The sequence below is a fragment of the Somniosus microcephalus genome, chromosome 13 (genome assembly GCF_052327205.1).
Source record: "Somniosus microcephalus isolate GS21.2 chromosome 13, FLI_Smic_1.0, whole genome shotgun sequence".
Lineage (NCBI taxonomy): Eukaryota > Metazoa > Chordata > Chondrichthyes > Squaliformes > Somniosidae > Somniosus > Somniosus microcephalus.
The window spans coordinates 61931154-61950471 of record NC_140999.1 but is presented as its reverse complement, the minus strand read 5'-3'; positions in this window follow the sequence as shown (position 1 = coordinate 61950471).

The window sequence follows — 19318 nt, the reverse complement described above, 5'->3', positions numbered from 1 at the left end:
CCCCGATCTCCCGAGGCTCGCCCCCCCCACCCCCCCCGATATCCCGAGGCTCGCCCCCCCCCCGATCTCCGGAGCCCCGCCCCCCGGCCGAGCCGGCTTCCAGAGCAGAGAGAGAGACCCCGCCCCCCGCCCGATCCGGCTTCAAGAGCAGAGAGAGAGACCCCACCCCCCGCCCGAGCCGGCTTCAAGAGCAGAGAGCGAGACGCCGCCGCGCAACCTACCGCGTGAGGCCCGGCCGGACTCAAGTCGCGCGCGCTGACTCCTGCCCCACCCGCCTTTACTAAGATGGCGGCAGCAGTGACGCTCCGCTGAGGCCCGCCCCTCCAGCCTTCACAAAGATGGCGGCGATCAGGGGCCGTTTGTTGACTGGGGCCGGGAGGTGCCTAGCTCGGGCGTGGGTGCGGAGGGGAGGCCGAGGCTTCGAGGCCTACCTTGAAAAACGGGGAAAGGTAGGAAAATTAATGAGATTAGATAAAAGATTTAGAAAGTAATTAACTTTTTTTTAAAACAATATGCGTTTTAAAAGCAACTTTTTTTGTAAAGATGCAGAAAGCGGGAAAAAGAAAGGAAAAGTTTGGAATCAAGATGGCGGCGACTCACCTCGGTTCAGAACGATAAGGCCCGCCCACACACGCACCGATTGGTCGACCATCACGTCACCAAAGCGTAGGATTGGTCAATCGTCCCGTCACTCGACCGTAGGAGGGCCTGGCCGCACGCGCCAGGAACCCGCCGATTGGTCGACCTCGATGTCACTCTATCGCTAATGAGATGCTAATGAGCGGAATGTTGAACGTTTTTTTGGATACCACGGGCGCAATTTTTGTCCGGCTGAAACATAAATACGCCTATGACCGGTCCGTAATCGTAAGCTTTCTTTTGATGTGACACGCGTGTAGGTACGCTCTATAACTTTTGAACGTATAGAGAACGGACAGACAGACAGAAAGACAGACAGAAAGACAGACAGAAAGACAGACAGAAGAGGTCTTTTATATATATAGACTAGCTGGGGGTGCCCGGCGGTGCCGAGGCTTTTTCGAGGGCATGTTGTTGTGGGAAGAGAGAGAGAGAGCGACTGGGGGGTGGGGGGAGAGAGAGAGAGAGGAAGGAAGAAGGTAAGCTCTCCCTCCCTGTCCCACCCCCTCACTCTTTCCCTCCTTCACTCCCTCACCCTCTCTCTCTCCCTCCCCGTCTCTCCCTGCTTTACTCTCTCTCCCTCCCTCTCCTCTCCCTCCCCTCTCCTTCCCTCCCGCTCCCTCTCCTCCCCCTCTCGCTCACTCTCCTCCCCCTCTCCTCTCCATCCCTGCCTCCCCTTCTCCCCCCATCCTCCCCCCCCTCTCTCCCAGTCCTCTCCCCCGTCCTCTCTCCCCTTCTCCCCCAGTCCTCTCCCCCGTCCTCTCTCCCCCCCTCCTCACCCTCCCCCTCTCTCCTCTCCCTCCCCTCTCTCTCCTCTTCCTCCCCCTCTCTCCTCTCCCCCTCTCTCCTCTCCTCTCCCCCCTCTCTCCTCTCCCCCCTCTCCACTCCCACCCCCCTCTCTCCCCCCCACTCTCCTCTCTCCTCTCCCTCCCCCCTCTCTCCTCTCCCTCCCCCCTCTCTCCTCTCCCTCCCTCCTCCCCTCTCTCTCCCCCCTCTCTCCTCTCCTCTCCCCCCTCTCTCCTCTCCTCTCCCCCTCTCCTCTCCTCTCCCCTCCCTCTCTCCTCTCCCCTCCTCTCTCCTCTCCCCCTCTCTCCTCTCCCTCCTCCCCCTCCTCTCTCCCTCCCCCTCTCTCCTCTCCCTCCCCCCCTCTCTCCTCTCCCTCCCCCCTCTCTCTCCTCTCCCTCCCCCCCTCTCTCTCCCCCCCCTCTCTCTCCTCTCCCTCCCCCCCCTCTCCTCTCCCTCCTCCCCTCTCTCTCCTCTCCCTCCCCCCAACCCCGCCCCCGCGGATCAGCGCCTCAGGGCCGGCCGGTGCGCGGCATGGCGCGTGAGGCCGAGCCGGACTCACCTTAGCTTTCCTCCCTCCCTCTCCGTGGATCAGCGCCTCAGGGCCGGCCGATGCGTGGGCTAGCGCGTTGAGTCCCGGCCGGACTCACCTTAGCTGCGGCCGGCGGGCCCCGTTGCCGGGGTAACCCTTCCCGCTCTCCAAGCCCCGCTCGAGAGCCGCAGCGGGCCCCGTTGCCGGGGTAACCCTTCCCGCTCTCCAAGCCCCGCCCGAGAGCCGCAGCGGGTTCTGTTGCCGGGGTAACCCTTCCCGCTCTCCAAGCCCCGCCCGAGAGCCGCAGCGGGCCCCGTTGCCGGGGTAACCCTTCCCGCTGTCCAAGCCCTCCAAGCCCCGCCCGAGAGCCGCAGCGGGCCCCGTTGCCGGGGTAACCCTTCCCGCTGTCCAAGCCCCGCCCGAGACCCGCACTCCCGAGAGCCCCGCCCGAGCCGAGCGGGGAACAGAGTGACCTGATGGCTATGGGCCCGGCTCTGTGGCGAGGCTTTTGACGCCGCGGGGAGGTTTTGTGCGCGGCAGCTCCCGCACGGCCCACCGCGGCCGGTGACCTGGTGGCTATGGATCCGGCTCTGGGGCGGGGCTGTTGACGCCGCGGGGAAGTTTTGTGCGCGGCGGCTCCCGGCACGGCCCGCAACTCAAGGCCCAGGCTTCCCGGGCTGCTAGGCCGCGCCCGGCGCCTGCACAGCCGCTCGAAACGGCCGGCAAAGTAGGCGAGCCTCCAGGCGAAGGGCAGGGGATCACTTCATTTCCTCCTGTTACTAAATAACGCTTTATATATATAGATATATAATATATTCTGACTATATCAATGGAAAATGTCAAAATGATGTTTCTATTTCCCAAATCTGTTAAAAACAGACTATCTATCTAAACAGTTTGCAATTGTTTACCTCAGAACCACTTCCCTTAAACAAGACTTCCTTTACCTACTGTTACCTTCAGCAAAAGGACTCACTACCCCTGTTTTATTACCCTAAAACTAAAATTACATTTTATTACTAACACTTATTTCCTTACACAAGCACTTTACATATCAGAAGACAAGCTATGCTTTCTCTTCACCACTTCAAAGTCATCCTGTTTATATCTTGGAAGGCCTGTTGCTTTAAGGTAAAAGAAGTTCGATTGTTAAACATTAATGCCCCAAGATGTCCAACATACATCTCTCCAGGATGTCCAACATTCTGGACTCACCCACCAGAGGAAATAGTTTCTCTGTATCTACCCTATCAAATCCTTTTACCATTTTAAACACCTTGATCAGATCACACCTTAATCTTCTATACACAAGGGAATACTAGCCAAGTTTATGCCGCTTGTCCTCATAATTTAGGCCTTTTAGCCTGGGTAACATTGTGGCGAACCTGTGTTGTAACCCCTTTCTTTTTTTTTATTCATTTATGGGATGTGGGCATCGCTGGCAAGGCCAGCATTTATTGCCCGTCCCTAATTACCCTTGAGAAGGTGGTGGTGAGCTGCCTTCTTGAACTGCTGCAGTCCGTGTGGTGAAGGTACTCCCACAGTGCTGTTAGGTAGGGAGTTCCAGGATTTTGACCCAGCGACGATGAAGGAAATGTTAATGTCAAGCATGTGTAGATTTATGAAGAGTTTAGTACGTGCAATCACACCAAGCAATTGGGGAATCAGATGTGTTCCTGTTGTGAGCTCAGTCTCCAGATTGATGGAGCCTCAGAATCCAATCCGCTTTCCATTCCACCAACTTATATACTTCGGCAGCACCTCCCAAGCCTGCCACCTCTACCACCTAGAAGGATAAGGGCAGCAGACGCATGGGAACACCACCACCTCCAAGTTCACCTCCAAGTCACACACGATCCTGACTTGGAAATATATCGCTGTTCCTTCATCGTCGCTGGGTCAAAATCCTGGAACTCCCTCCCTAACAGCACTGTGGGGGTACCTTCACCACACAGGCTGCAGTGGTTCAAGAAGGAGGCTCACCACCACCTTCTCAAGGGCAATTAGGGATGGGTAATAAATGCTGGCCTTGCCAGTGACGCCCACATCCCATAAACAAATATAAAAAAAATACCTTAACCGCTTGCACGTTTCTTATCAAAATATCTTTTTGCGGCATGTGTAAGTATAGGTGTAGCAGGTAGAATAGTCATAGTAAGCTTTTGTTAATATTAAATATATATCCACGTATTAAAGATTGATTCTGCAGTGGTTGTAATGACTGTACTTCTTTATCCAGAGAGTAGACATAGAAGATAGGAGCAGGAGTAGGCCATTCGGCCCTTCGAGCCTGCTCCGCCATTTAATGAGATCATGGCTGATCATCCAAATTCAGTACCCTGTCCCTGCCTTCTCCCCATATACCTTAATCCCTTTAGCCTCAAGAAACATATCCAACTCTTTCTTGAATATATTTAATGAACTGGCCTCCACCGCCCTCTGTGGCAGAGAATTCCACAGGTTCACCACTCTCTGGGTGAAGAAATTCCTCCTCATTTCTGTCCGAAATGGCTTACCCCTTATCCTTTGACTATGACCCCTGGTTCTGGACTCCCCGGCCATCAGAAACATCCTTTCTGCATCTAGTCTGTCCAGACCTGACAGAATTTTATAGGTTTCGATGAGATCCCCTCTCAATCTTCTAAACTCCAGTGAGTATAAGCCCAATCGATACAATCTCTCCTCGTACGTCATTCCTGCCATCCCAGGTATCAGCCTGGTGAATCTTCGCTGCACTCCCTCCATGGCAAGAACGTCCTTCCTCAGGTAAGGTGACCAAAACTGCACACAATACTCAAGGTGCGGTCTCACCAAGGCCCTGTACAACTGTAGCAAGACATCCTTGTTCTTGTACTCGAACCCTCTTGCTACGAAGGCCAACATACCATTTGCCTTCTTAACCGCCTGCTGCACCTGCATGCTTACCTTCAGCGACTGGTGCACAATAACACCCAGGTCTCTTTGCACTTCCCCTTCTCCCAATCTATTGCCATTCAAATAATAATCTGCCTTCCTATTTTTGCCACCAAAGTGGATAACCTCACATTTATCCACATTATACTGCATTTGCCATGTTTCTGCCCAATCACCCAACCTGTCCAAATCGTACTGGAGTTTCACGACATCCTCCTCAGAGCTTATCCTCCCACCCAGCTTTGTGTTGTCTGCAAATTTGTAGATATTACATCCAATTCCCTCGTCCAGATCATTAATATATATTGTGAACAGCTGGGGTCCTAGGACCGATCCTTGCGGTACCCCACTAGTCACTGCCTGCCACTCAGAAAACGACCCATTTATTCCAACTCTTTGCTTTCTGTCCGCCAACCAGTTCTCTATCCAAGTCAATACCTTGCCCCCAATCCCTTGTGCCTTAATTTTGCACGCTAATCTCTTATGTGGGGCCTTATCAAAAGCCTTCTGAAAGTCCAAATACACCACATTCACTGGTTCTCCCTTATCTATTTTACCAGTTACATCCTCAAAAAATTCCAGTAGATTAGTCAAGCATGATTTACCTTTTGTAAATCCATGTTGACTTTGTCCGACCCTGTCACTGCTTTCCAAGTGCTCTGCTATTACATCTTTTATAATGGACTCTAGCATTTTCCCCACTACCGATGTCAGGCTTACCGGTCTATAATTCCCCGCTTTTTCTCGACCACCTTTTTTGAATAGTGGGGTAACATTAGCTACCCTCCAATCCATGGGTACTGTTCCAGAGACTATCGAGTTCTGGAAGATGACCAGCAATGCATCTGCTATCTCTAGGGCCACTTCCTTAAGTACCCTGGGATGTAGACCACCAGGCCCTGGGGATTTATCAGCCTTCAGTCCCATCAATTTTCCTCACACCATTTCCCTACAGATACTGATTTCTTTCAGTTCCTCCCTCTCATTAGACCCTATGTTCCCCGGCATCTCTGGGAGGTTATTTGTGTCCTCCTTTGTGAAGACAGAACAAAAATATGTATTTAGTTGGTCTGCCATTTCCTTGTTCCCCATTATAAATTCCCCTGATTCTGACTGTAAGGGACCTACGCTTGACTTCACCAATCTTTTTCTCTTCACATATCTATAAAAGCTTTTACAGTCAGTTTTTATGTTGCCAGCTAGCTTACTCTCATATTCTATTTTCCCTTTCTTAATTAATCCCTTTGTCCTCCTTTGTTGACTCCTAAACTGCTCCCAATCCTCAGGATTATTGCTTTTTCTAGCCAATTTATATGTCCTCTCCTTGGATCTTATGCTATCCCTAATTTCCCTTGTTAGCCACGGTTGAGTCACCTTTTTTGTTTTATTTTTATGCCAAACTGGGATGAACAAATTCTGTAGCTCATCCATTCGGTCTTTGAATGTTTGACATTGCCTATCCACTGTCAACCCTTTGAGTGCCATTCCCCAATCAATCCTACCCAACTCGCTCCTCAGACCATCATAGTTTCCTTTATTTAAATTCAGGACCCTAGTTTCTGAGTCAAATACTTCATTCTCCAACTTAATGAAGAATTCGATCATATTATGATCGCTCCGACCCAAGGGGCCTCGTACAACAAGATTGCTAATTAATCCTTCTCGTTACATAATACCCAGTCTAAGATGGCCTGATCTCTGGTTGGTTCCTCGACATATTGGTCCAGGAAGCCATCCCGTAAACACTCCAGGAATTCCTCCTCCACAGTGTTGTTACTAATTTGGTTGGCCCAATCTATATGTAGATTAAAGTCACCCATGATGACTGCTGAGCCCTTATTGCACGCTTCTTTAATTTCCCTTTTAATGCCATCCCCAACCTCCACCTTACTGTTTGGAGGTCTATATACCACTCCCACTAATGTTTTTTTCCCCTTGGTATTTCTCAATTCTACCCATACAGATTCCATATCATCAGAGCTAATATCCTTCATTACAATTGTATTAATCCCTTCATTAACCAGTAATGCTACCCCACCTCCCTTTCCTTTTTGCCTATCTTTCCTGAATATCGAATACCCCTGGATGTTGAGTTCCCAGTCTTGGCCATCCTTGAGCCACGTTTCCGTAATCCCAACCAAATCATATTCATTTACCTCTATTTGCGCAGCCAATTCATCCACCTTATTACAAATGCTCCTCGCATTAAGACACAAAGCCTTCAGGCTTGTTTTTTTAACACTCTTAGACCTATTAGAATTATTATTTATTGTGCCCATGTTTGATTTAAACCGTTGATTTCTCTGACTGCCACTTCTGTTTTTCTCCTTCCTATCTTTTGCTTTTATCCCTGTTTTCCTTTCCTCTGTCTCCCTGCTCAGGTTCCCAACCCCCTGCCATTTTAGTTTAAACCCCCCCGAACAGTGCTAGCAAACCTCCCCGCAAGGATATTTGTCCCGCTCTGGTTCAGGTGCAACCCGTCTGACTTGTACAAGTCCCACCTTCCCCAGAAGCAGGCCCAGTGATCCAGGAAACTAAAGCCCTCCCTCCTGCACCAACTCTTTAGCCACGTATTCATCTGCTCTATCCTCCTATTCCTATACTCACTAGCACGTGGCACCGGGAGTAATCCAGAGATTACAACATTTGAGGTCCTACTCTTTAATCTGCTACCTAGCTCCCTAAATTCTTGCTGCAGGACCTCATCCCTCTTCCTACCCATGTCATTGGTCCCAATGTGAACCACGACCTCTGCCTGTTCACCCTCCCCCTTCAGAATGCCCTGCAGCCATTCAGTGACATCCTTGACCCTGGCACCAGGGAGGCAACAAACCATCCTGGAGTCACGTCTACGGCCACAGAAACGCCTATCTGTTCCCCTTACGATAGAATCCCCTACCACTATTGCTCTCCCACTCTTTTTCCTCCCTTCCTGAGCAGCAGAAGCACCCCTGGTGCCAGGAAGTTGGCTGCTGCTGCCTTCCTCTGGTAAGTCATCCCCCTCAACAGTATCCAAATTGGTATACCTGTTTGAAAGGGGGATGGCCACAGGGGTCCCCTGCACTTCCTGCCTGTCTCTACTGCTCTGCCTGATGGTCACCCATTTCCCTTCTGCCTGTGCAGCCCTACCCTGCGGTGTGACCAACTCACTATACGCGTTATCCATGACCCTCTCAGCATCGTGAATGCTCCACAACCCATCCATCCGCAGCTCCAGCGCCTCAATACAGCCCGTTAGTAGCTGCAGCTGGATGCATTTCTGGCACACGTGGTCGTCAGGGACACTGGCAGCGGCCCTGAATTCCCACATAGAGCAAGAGGAGCATAACACGGGGCTGGGCTCTCCTGGCATGACTTACCCCTTTAATTAATTCAATACCACCAGTTAAAGATATACTCTAGGGCGCTTATTTACCAACTGTCCCCACTACACCACAGAGACCCTAGGAAATATAAACCGCAGAATTTAAGCTTGTAATGAAAAGGAGAAAGAAAGAAATACTCACCAACCAATCACTTACCTGCTTCCTGGTGACGTCACACTTGGATTACTTTTTACCTCTCTCCCCTGCTGTTGAATTGGTACGCCTCGTTCGCTGAATCAGCCGCCGCTCCCCAACTGCCGCCGGTTTTTGAAACTCCTCAGCTGCTCGCTCGCAGGTCCGCTCTGGTCGGGCCTCATTCGCTGAATCAGCCGCCGCTCCCCAACTGCCGCCGGTTTTTGAAACTCCTCAGCTGCTCGCTCGCAGGTCCGCTCTGGTCGGGCCTCATTCGCTGAATCAGCCGCCGCTCCCCAACTGCCGCTGGTTTTTGAAACTCCTCAGCTGCTCGCTCGCAGGTCCGCTCTGGTCGGGCCTCGTTCGCTGAATCAGCCGCCGCTCCCCAACTGCCGCCGGTGAGAATGTGGAACTTGCTACCACAAACATTAGTTGAGGCGAATAGAATAGATGCGTTTAAGGGGAAGCTAGATAAGTACATGAGGGAGAAAGGAATAGAAGGATATGTTGATAGGGTGAGACAAAGAGGGTGGGAGGAGGTTCGTGTGGAGCATAAACACCAGCATGGACCTGATGGGCTGAATGACCGTCAGATGTATGAATTCCAGATGCATTGGAAAAGCTTACTATGACTATGCTACCTGGTACACCTATACTGGTTCTGTGCTGTAAATTCTATGTATTTCTATACAAGATCAGGCCCAACTGTTACACGGAACTAATGAGCATTCATGTGTGGAATGTCTAGATTGTAATAAACTGAGCCATCAAAGGCCTGCACGACGAATGGTAGCAGCTAATCTTACCATGAGTGTAGGTGTCAACAGCAGACACACAGAGCATGAGGACATATGGGACCCACACCTGTCCTATGTAATTAAACATATAAAAGGTACAAGACACTGGAGCTCCTGGGGAGCTTCAGTCCTGAAAGAGCCCTCAGTATGTGATTATTGGTACCTATCTCCCATATGCACTGCAAGTAAGGAGTTGTGATTTATTACATCATTGACTTGATTTAATAAAGAAGTATTAACCAGTCGTTTCAGGGTTTCCTAGTCCTGAAACATGTCATTAGAATCATAGAAATTTACGGCACAGAAGGAGGCCATTCGGCCCATCCTGTCTGCACCGGCCAAAAAACAGTTATCCAGCCTAATCCCACTTTCCAGCACTTGGTCCATAGCCCTGTAGGTTACGGCACTTCAAGTACATATCCAAGTACTTTTAAAATGCGATGAGGATTTCTGCCTCTACCACCCTTTCTGGCAGTGAGCTCCAGACTGTAAAGTCTGTGGGTTGTTTAGTTAATTAATACACAGACTACCAGAGTAACTTAAAACAGGACTTTACTATTCGAAGGTCAGGGCGAATCTGCCCAATAAATCCTGACACAGCACTTATATACCGGTGTGGTCACCGTTGGTATTACAGTATACAGAAGCCAACAAAGTAGTGCAACACCTAAAGTAGTTCTCTTAAAGGTGGACAGTTACATACAATAGTTCTCTTAAAGGTAGACGGGTACATACACTACAATCCTCCCTTTTTAGCTTACAACATCCTGATTCCCCATTAAACATACATTATAACATATATACAACTTTATGCAAGACAGTTCACAGATTCAGTCTCTCTGGAGGTTTCCGGACTCTGTCCGGATAACGCCTCGGTGGTGTCGTAACTCCCGGCGGGGTAGTAGGTGCTTCTGGCAAGGTCGATTCGGCTTGAAGGACAGTGTCAGGTTCATCTGATTCCAGTATTACCAGATCGGAGGTAGGTGTTCTGGGTATCTCTGTCTCAACATTAACCGTGTAAGGTGGTGGAGTAGGTTGGCCATTTGTGGCTGACCCTATGATCTGGTCAACATGGCGCCTTATTATACTGTCCCCAATGTCTACCGTATACATCAACGGCCCTAGCCTTTTTCCAATAGTTCCAGGCTGCCATTTCTCGGTACGGTAGTCCCGGGCCAAAACTTGTTGACCTATCTGAAAAGATCTAGTTGGCCTTTCATTCATGCCCTGGAATTGCCGGTTCTCTACGTCCCTTCTGACGTTTGGCTTAAGCAAATCCAGCCGGCATCTTAGTCGTCTATTAAAAAAACATCATGGCGGGAGTTTGATTTGTGACCGCATGTGTTGCATTCCTGTATGCCAACAAGAAGCTATCCACCTTATGTTGTAAGTTAATGGCTTCATTACCCATGGCCTTTATGGCCTTCTTGAAGGTCTGGACAAACCTTTCAGCCAATCCATTGGAGGCGGGATGGTATGGGGCTGACGTGTAGTGCTTAACCCCATTGCTCTTTAAGAATTTCTTGACTTCTTCGGACACAAATTGCGGTCCATTATCAGAACAGATCTGTTCCGGCAGCCCATTCCTAGCAAACATGGTCCTTAACACTGTGATGGTTTTTTCCGTGGTGGTGGTGGACATCTTTATTACCTCCGGCCACTTGGAGTGTGCATCCACCGCTATTAGAAACATTGAGTCCATAAATGGACCAGCAAAGTCGATGTGTACCCTTTGCCAAGGAGATGAGGGCCACTCCCATGGATGCAGAGGAGCCTGTGGTGGCGCGTTTTGGACCTTCTGGCATCCTAGACAGCTCTTAGTGATTTCTTCGATGTCCCCATCAATGCCTGGCCACCACACAAACGCTCTTGCTAGGTTCTTCATTTTCACTCCACCCAGATGTCCCTCGTGCAGCTCCTTTAACACCTTCTGTTGAAGTTTGGGTGGAATCACCACTCTAGATCCACACATCAGGGCTCCTCGACACACTGACAGCTGTTCTTTTCTCTGCGAAAATGCTGGCAGCGTTGGTTCGCCCTGTGCTGGCCATCCCTCCACCATTAAATCATAGACTCGTGAGAGAGTCGGGTCATTTCTTGTTTCGTTTTCGATCATCGAATTTGTTACTGGTAGACATTCCACTATGGATGAGTGTAACATCTCTACCGGGTCCACTGTAGTCGCTTCTTCTACTATCGGCAATGGCAAGCGCAATAACCCATCAGCATTTCCATGCTGTTTGGACCTTTTGTATTCGATGTCATATTGGTGTGCCCCAAGTAACACGGACCACCTCTGTAACCTTTGCGCTGTCATGGTGGAAACGGCCTTGTTAGGGTTGAATATGGACACCAACAGCTGGTGGTCTGTCAGTAATGTGAACTTCTTGCCCTGCAGGTAATGATTGAATTTCTTTACGCCCCACACAAGGCTGAGGGCCTCCCTATCTATTTGAGCATAATTTCGCTCCGCGGTGGTCAATGATCGGGACGCGAATGCCACTGGCCTTTCCGAGCCATTTGGTAACTTGTGTGAAAGTACTGCTCCAATTCCATAGGGGGAAGCATCACAAGCTAGACGAAGAGGTAACGTTGGGTTGAAATGAGCCAACACTTCTTCAGAGGTAATCAACGCCTTGCTTCTGCGAAAGGCCTTTTTACATTCCTCACTCCACTTCCATGGTACTTCTTTCCGCAACAGAGCGTTCAGCGGATGCAGCACCGTGGATAGATTCGGCAGAAACTTGTGATAATAATTAATCAACCCCAAGAATGATCTTAACTGTGATACGTTTTCCAGAGTGGGGGCCTTCACGACAGCTTCTATCTTGTCAGGTGACTTGTGCAGCCCCTCTCGGTCAATGACATGACCGCAGTACGAGATCCGTTTTTGGAAGAACTCACATTTCTTGCGATTAACTCGAAGGCCATATTCCTTCAACCTAGTGAGCACCAGTTTCAAATTTGTGAGGTGTTCTTCCTCGTCTTGTCCCGTAATCAGGATATCGTCTAAGTAACACTGCGTGCTTGGAATTCCTTGTAATACCTGCTCCATGGCCCTCTGCCAAATTGCTGGAGCCGAAGCTACCCCAAAAACCAGTCTATTATAACGATACAAGCCTCTGTGTGTGTTGATGGTGAGGTACTGACGCGACTCTTCCTCGACTTCCATTTGTAAGTATGCCTGTGCCAGGTCTATCTTGGTGAAGTGTTTCCCTCCAGCCAACGAAGCAAAGATGTCTTCAATCCGCGGAAGCGGGTATTGTACCGTGTGAAGCACCGGATTCACTGTGATCTTGAAGTCTCCGCAGATGCGGACCTTCCCCGGTCCCCCTGGCTTGTTACTTGGTGAAGATTTCATGACGGGAACAATGGGCGTGGCCCACTCACTCCAGTCCACTTTTGACAGTACCCCTGATCGTTCAAGTTCTTCCAGTTCTGCCTCCACAGCAGGTCGTATCGCGTAAGGTACCGATCTGGCTTTGAAAAATTTTGGGCTTGCATGCTTTGCAATCTTAACCTTTGCTTTAATTCCTCGCAGTGCTCCCAGTCCTTGCTGGAATACCTCTTTAGCTTCGTCCAATATTCTGGACAACCGTTCAGGTTTGACATCTTCCTTTCCGGAATCTACCGTCATGGTGTTTAGTGAATGCCAGTCTATCTTTATTTTCCTGATCCACTCCCGTCCCAGAAGTGGTGGACCTCCCTCAGGCAACACATACAGGTCCATCCTTTGGTGATCTTTGTCCTTGTATCTCACCTTGACTTCTATCTTTCCGATGGGGTATACTTTGTACCCCGTGTACGTCTGCAATACTAGTTCCGTATCCCGTAGGGGAATATGCTTGAATAACTTTTTATAATCATGCTTATTCATGACCGTCAACGCCAATCCGGTGTCCACTTCCATTTTCACTTGGACTTTTGCAATCTGTAGTGTGATCCAGATAGCTTGTCGGTCAGCTTCTTTACTCACATTATGACCCCTCAGACTTGCCTTGCTGTTGGAGTCTGAGTCCGAATTCTGTTCATCTGGACTCTTCCTAGTCACCTCATGTACCTTCCTGTACCTCTTTTGTGGTGACTCATTATTGTTGGTCTTCTTTCCTGACCGGCATACCTTAGCTATGTGACCGAGCTTGCCACATTTCCTACATTCCTGGTTTTTAAACCAGCATTGGTTCTGGTCGTGTGTTGTCTTCCCACAACGATAGCATTTCGTTGTACCCGAAGTAATTTGCTGCACACTGAGTGCCGCTGCCTTTAGCTGCATTTCCGCCGTTCCTTTCGCTGCGGCTTCGTTCGATGCAGCAATAAGGATAGCCTTATCAAGTGTAAGATCGTTCTCTTCGAGCAGTCGTTTTTGTGTTTCTTCCTTCGACATTCCGCACACGAATTTGTCTCTGAGTGCCTCTGCCAGATTTTCCCTAAACTGACAGTGTTTCGCTAGCCTACGCAGTTCAATCAGGTACTCCGCGTTGCTTTCCTCTTTCCGTTGCGTTCTCGCGTAAAATTTGGATCGTTCCACTAACATCAGTGGTGCGGGGTTAAAATGATCCTTCAGGACAGCAACAATATCATCGAAAGTCTGATCCGCCGGTTTAGCTGGTGCTAGTAGGTGCTTCAAGAGCCCGTATGTCTTCGCGCCCATCGAGTTTAGCAAGGTTATAGCTTTGTCATCTTCTTCTATTTTATTGGCCTCACCATAGATCTCAATGCGTTCCACATACGTGGCCCAGTCTTCTACCTCGGAATTAAAATCGTTGATGTTACCGCGCTTAGGCATCTTCCTCTCTTCCTGATAACACCACGGATTATTTCTTTAAATTTTCTTTTTTTTTCTTCAAGATGGCGGTTCCCGCGAAAATGGCGGTTTCCCGTGCTTATCTTCTCTCCCCGCCCACTTCAATGGCGGTTCCCCGCTTCTGTCTTCTTCTCCGCCTAATGGCGGCTTCCCGCGTTTCTTCCCCTGGCGGGAGGGGTACACTTTCCCCACGGGCGACGGCCGCTGGCTTTCAGGTTCACAGCCTGCGCGTTGGCTTCAGTGCTTTCCCTTTTCTCAGCAGGGCAACCGGCGCTGGGTACACCCCGTTGACGGCGAACAGTTTCAGCCGCTGGACTGGCTCTCGCTCAGTCTCCCTTGGTCGGCTCTGCCTCTCCCGCTCGCTCGGCTCCCAATCGCGCCTCCCAGCCCTCTCGCAGTCCGGTGCTTCCCTCCCCGGCTGCGGCTGAGTTTTTATATCTTCCCGCGCCTACGCTCCCGGTCGCAGCGCTTCGTGGCTTCGGTCGCTGCCCGGCCTTTTCCGCCGGTCGCGGTCTAGCTGTTTCACGACGCCGTTGCGTCCCCAGCCTGCCTGTACCGCGGCTTCCTTGCTCCACGCTGCCCCAGTCTCAGCGCCTCTGGGCCCAACTTCTGTCCGGCTCCTTTCCCCCTCGACCGTGGTCGAGTGCACCGCCCTTATCCTCCGGTTATTCTTTTTACTTTTCCCTTACTCACAGTCACCGTGGCCGGCTTGCTTCTCGTGCTGATCGGCTCACTCCTCACCGTGGCAGAAGGGACAGTCAGTGCCTGTTGCTGATGGAAGTCTTTGTCTCTGAATTCTTCCTCCTTTCCAGCTCTGCAGACTCGAGTTTTCTCCCAGCAGAATGACGAGGGCGGTTGCCTCTTCTCGACGCTCGTTAACTGCTTCGGAAGTATTGTTGCCGCAGGGTACGATCGGACTCGTCGCCACTGTAAAGTCTGTGGGTTGTTTAGTTAATTAATACACAGACTACCAGAGTAACTTAAAACAGGACTTTACTATTCGAAGGTCAGGGCGAATCTGCCCAATAAATCCTGACACAGCACTTATATACCGGTGTGGTCACCGTTGGTATTACAGTATACAGAAGCCAACAAAGTAGTGCAACACCTAAAGTAGTTCTCTTAAAGGTGGACGGTTACATACAATAGTTCTCTTAAAGGTAGACGGGTACATACACTACACAGACCCCCACCACCCTCTGGGTGAAAAGAATTCTCCTCAACTCCCCTCTAATCCTTCTACCAATGACTTTACATCTATGCCCCCTGGTTATTGACCTCTCTGCCAAGGGAAATAGATCCTTCCTATCCACTCTGTCTCGGCCCCTCATAATTTTATATACCTCAAAATGGTCTCCCCTCAGCCTCCTCTGTTCCAAAGAAAACAACCCCAGCCTATCCAATCTTTCCTCATAGCTAAGATTCTCTACTCCTGGTAACATCCTTGTAAATCTCCTCTGTACCCTCTCTAGTGCAATCACATCTTTTCAGTAATGTGGTGACCAGAACTGTACGCAGTACTCTAGCTGTGGCCTAACTAGTGTTTTATCCAGTTCAAGCATAACCCCCCTGCTCTTATATTCTATGCCTCGGCTAATAAAAGAAAGTCTCCCGTATGCCTTCTTAACCACCTTATCTACCTATTCTGCTATCTTCAGGGATCTGTGGACATACGCTCCAAGGTCCCTCTGTTTTGCTACATTTCTCAGTTTCCTACCATTTATTGTGTATTCCCTTGCTTTGTTAGCCCTCCCCAAATGTATTACCTCACACTTCTCTGGATTGAATTCCATTTGCCACTTTTCTGCCCACCTGACCAGTCCACTGATATCGTCCTACAGTCTACAGCTTTCTCCTCACTATCAACCACATGGCCAATTTTTGTATCATCTGCAAACTTCTTAATCATGCCCCCTACATTGAAGTCTAAATCATTGATGTACACCACAAAAAACAAGGGGCCTAGTACTGAGCCCTGTGGAACCCCACTGGAAACAGCTTTCCAGTCACAAAAACACCCGTTGACCATTACCCTTTGCTTCCTGCCACTGAGCCAATTTTGGATCCAACTTGCCACTTTCCCTTGGATCCCATGGGCTTTTACTTTTCTGACCAGTCTGCCATGTGGGACCTTGACAAAAGCCTTGCTAAAATCCATGCAGTCCACATCAAACGCACTACCCTCATCGACCCTCCTTGTTATTTCCTCAAAAAATTCAATCAAGTTAGTCAGACACGACCTTCCCTTAACAAATCCATGCTGACTGTCCCTGATTAATCCGTGCCTTTCTAAATCAAGATTAATACAGTGTCTCAGAATATTTTTGAATAATTTGCCCACCACTGAGGTTTGGCTGACTGGCCTGTAATTACTCGGTTTATCCCTGTAGGGGGTGGCGGGTGGCGCGTTTGCCCAGTCAGTTATGCCCCTGACTGTTGGTGAGCGGTTCAAATTGCTCCCACGCCCTGGGTTCTAGACACCGGACTTAGGTACAGGCGGCGATACAGAAAGACTCGAGTAGACAGGTGGTTCGGTGTAAGCAAACCAAGATTTTATTAGAACAGAAATGAAAACACAGTCTTATGAGAAAAGATTACTGGTAGAGGACACAATTACAGGCATGTAACACTACAACTATACTTATACAGGGAATGGGGAACACACGGCACATCGAGGGAAAAACAATTACTTTAACAATCCCCTTATCCTTATCCCACCCCTATACCTAACTAGATTAAGCTATGAGGGGCCAGGAATTCATGCTCACCAATCTAAAGCAAAACTTGTTGTTTTAGCAATCGCGATTTTGGGCTGCTGTCCTTTGGGGTACTCCGTCGCCACGTGGTCTCAGGGCGTGGTGCTGGAGCTGCTGCTGCGACACACCTTTCTTCTCCTCAGCTGCCGTCGTCGTCTCATCATGATGGGTTCTCTTCTTCTTCTCCCTCGGGCAGTCGTCGGCGGTAACGTTGCGTCAATGAGACGATTAACAGTCTTTACTGTTTAGATTTTACTACCCATCCTTAGAACGCCAACATATTCATCATGGCGTGGACACCTGCATTACAGTGTTCAACAAGAGGCTTGCCCTCAAACGCCAGCTTAATTGCGGGATTCGCCCAAGCAACTTAGTCTCACTGTCCTCAGATACTTTCTTCCCCGAGCGTCAGCTTATAACTCGGCGCTCGGGTTTTAATGAATACGTCTTCTGCTGCTCTTCTCTGCTCTTGTCGGGTCTACCTTACTCTTCGTCTCAGTTCGTCTCGCCTCATTTCCTCTGCCCTCTCTTGTGTCCTGGGTGACTTTGGACTCGGGTCTCGTTCCCCTCCCCTGCTATTGGTATGGATGTCCTTGGTTGCAACTTAATGCGGGGAGCAAGAAGAGAACCCGCCACGAGGCCGGGGCTCGAGTGCGAGCGGCGGTAGCCCAAGGCCCGACGAGAGTCAAGAGACAAGACACAAGAGTCAAGAGACAAGAGGCAAGAGATAAGAGAGCAATTGGTACTAAGGGCCTACAGTTATACTCCTTTCGATGGCCCCTTATCTGCACGCCAAATCAGGTTAGTCCATTGTTTCAATTTTGGCGGGCTGTTTTAAATGATTGTACCAATCTAGAATAACTGGTTTTAGATGGTCATTTATCGCACCTAATGGCCTGATGTCCGGGCTGTATTGTCATTAAAGCATTTTAATCGGCCTGTCCAGCCTCGATGGCTTCCATAAGCTGTTTCCGATTATTTATGCGGACAAACTAATGACCTCCTGTTTAGGCCTAACTGGGATGATCTGTTCCAATTTGACGAAAATGCATATTCAATTGTTTGCTTAGCTGTCTGGCCCTCCAAACACAAAAGTCCTTTTCACAGAAATGTATTTTAAGTTTCGATTTCCCAAAGCTGCTTGTTCTGCGCTGCAGAGTTCAGGCTTTTAAAATCTTACAGGCTTTTGGTCACGAGGTGCGGATGCCATCTTTGGGTACCCTTTTTAAATTGTCCATAGGGTCCCTTTTATTAATAACCTTGGGGAAATGTGGAAATTTTGCGAATCCTACATCCCTTTCTCCCTTTTTAAGCAATGGTACAACGTTAGCAGTCCTCCAGTCCTCCGGCACCACACCTGTAGCTAGAGAGGATTGGAAAATGATGGTCAGAGCCTCTGCTATTCCTTCCCTTGCTTCTCTTAATAGCCTGGGATACATTTAATCGGGCCTGGGGATTCATCTACTTTCAAAGATGCTAAACCCCTTAATATTTCCTCTTGTATTGGAGGTAAAGGATGTATGACAATATCCTATAATACCTCCATATAACAGCAATAGGGATATATGACAATATCTTGCATAAACCCAGCAACAAGCTCAGCATGACCTAATAATACCTTGTTCAGATGTAGCCTTACATTTCTGAGTTGCAATGTACATGGTCAATTTATAATTTAGCATGATCCCATGAACATGGCTGAAGATGACCCAACCTTTAATCATCGTGCATTTGACTTTCTTGACTTGACTAAAGTAAGCAAGTTCCCCTGTTCCCCTTATCTTCCCTCCTCGAGCTCGCTAGACCATTCTTTAAGTTTAACAAGGCTTGGAACAAGCAGCACCATGTGTGGCTATTTTCAAGATTCAGAGGATGGTAAGAATACCTCGAAGTGAGCACTAAGATGGTGATTGAGCAGTGAAGGGAAACCTCTGCTATGCTCTTTATTTTTAACTCGAGTCAGCACTCGACATTTCATCCGGTTTTTCACCCTGTCTCCTTTCAGGCAGAGAGGGTAATTCTGACTTTGGGCGATAGTGTAAAACGGGCGATAGCGAATCGGCAGCCCGTTTTACATCTCCCCCCATTTTTATTTCCATTGTGGAAAATTGATTTCCATTCACGGTGGCCGGCAGTGGCTGAGGTTTTAATGAGGACTCCTACCTCCACATTCAGGGAAGTCATTTTTTAACAACATACATTTTGTTAGGAAGAATAAGGAGGTCACATGCGACAAGTGTCTAAAGGGGGTAGAGGAGCAGGGGATCTGGGCATACAGATACACAAACCACTACAGGTAGCGACACAGGTTAATAAGGCCATTAAAAAAAGCAAACAAAGCACTGGGGTTAGGAACATAGGAACAGGAGAAGGCCATTCAGCCGCTCAAGCCTGTTCTGCCAGTCAATGAGATCATGGCTGATCTGCGGCCTAGCTCCATATACCCGCCTTTGGCCCATATCCCTTAAGACCTTTGGTTAACAAAAATCTATCAATCTCAAATTTAAAATTAACAATTGATCTAGCATCAATTGTCATTTTGCGGAAGAGAGTTCCAAACATCTACCACCCTTTGTGTGTAGAAGTGTTTCCTAATT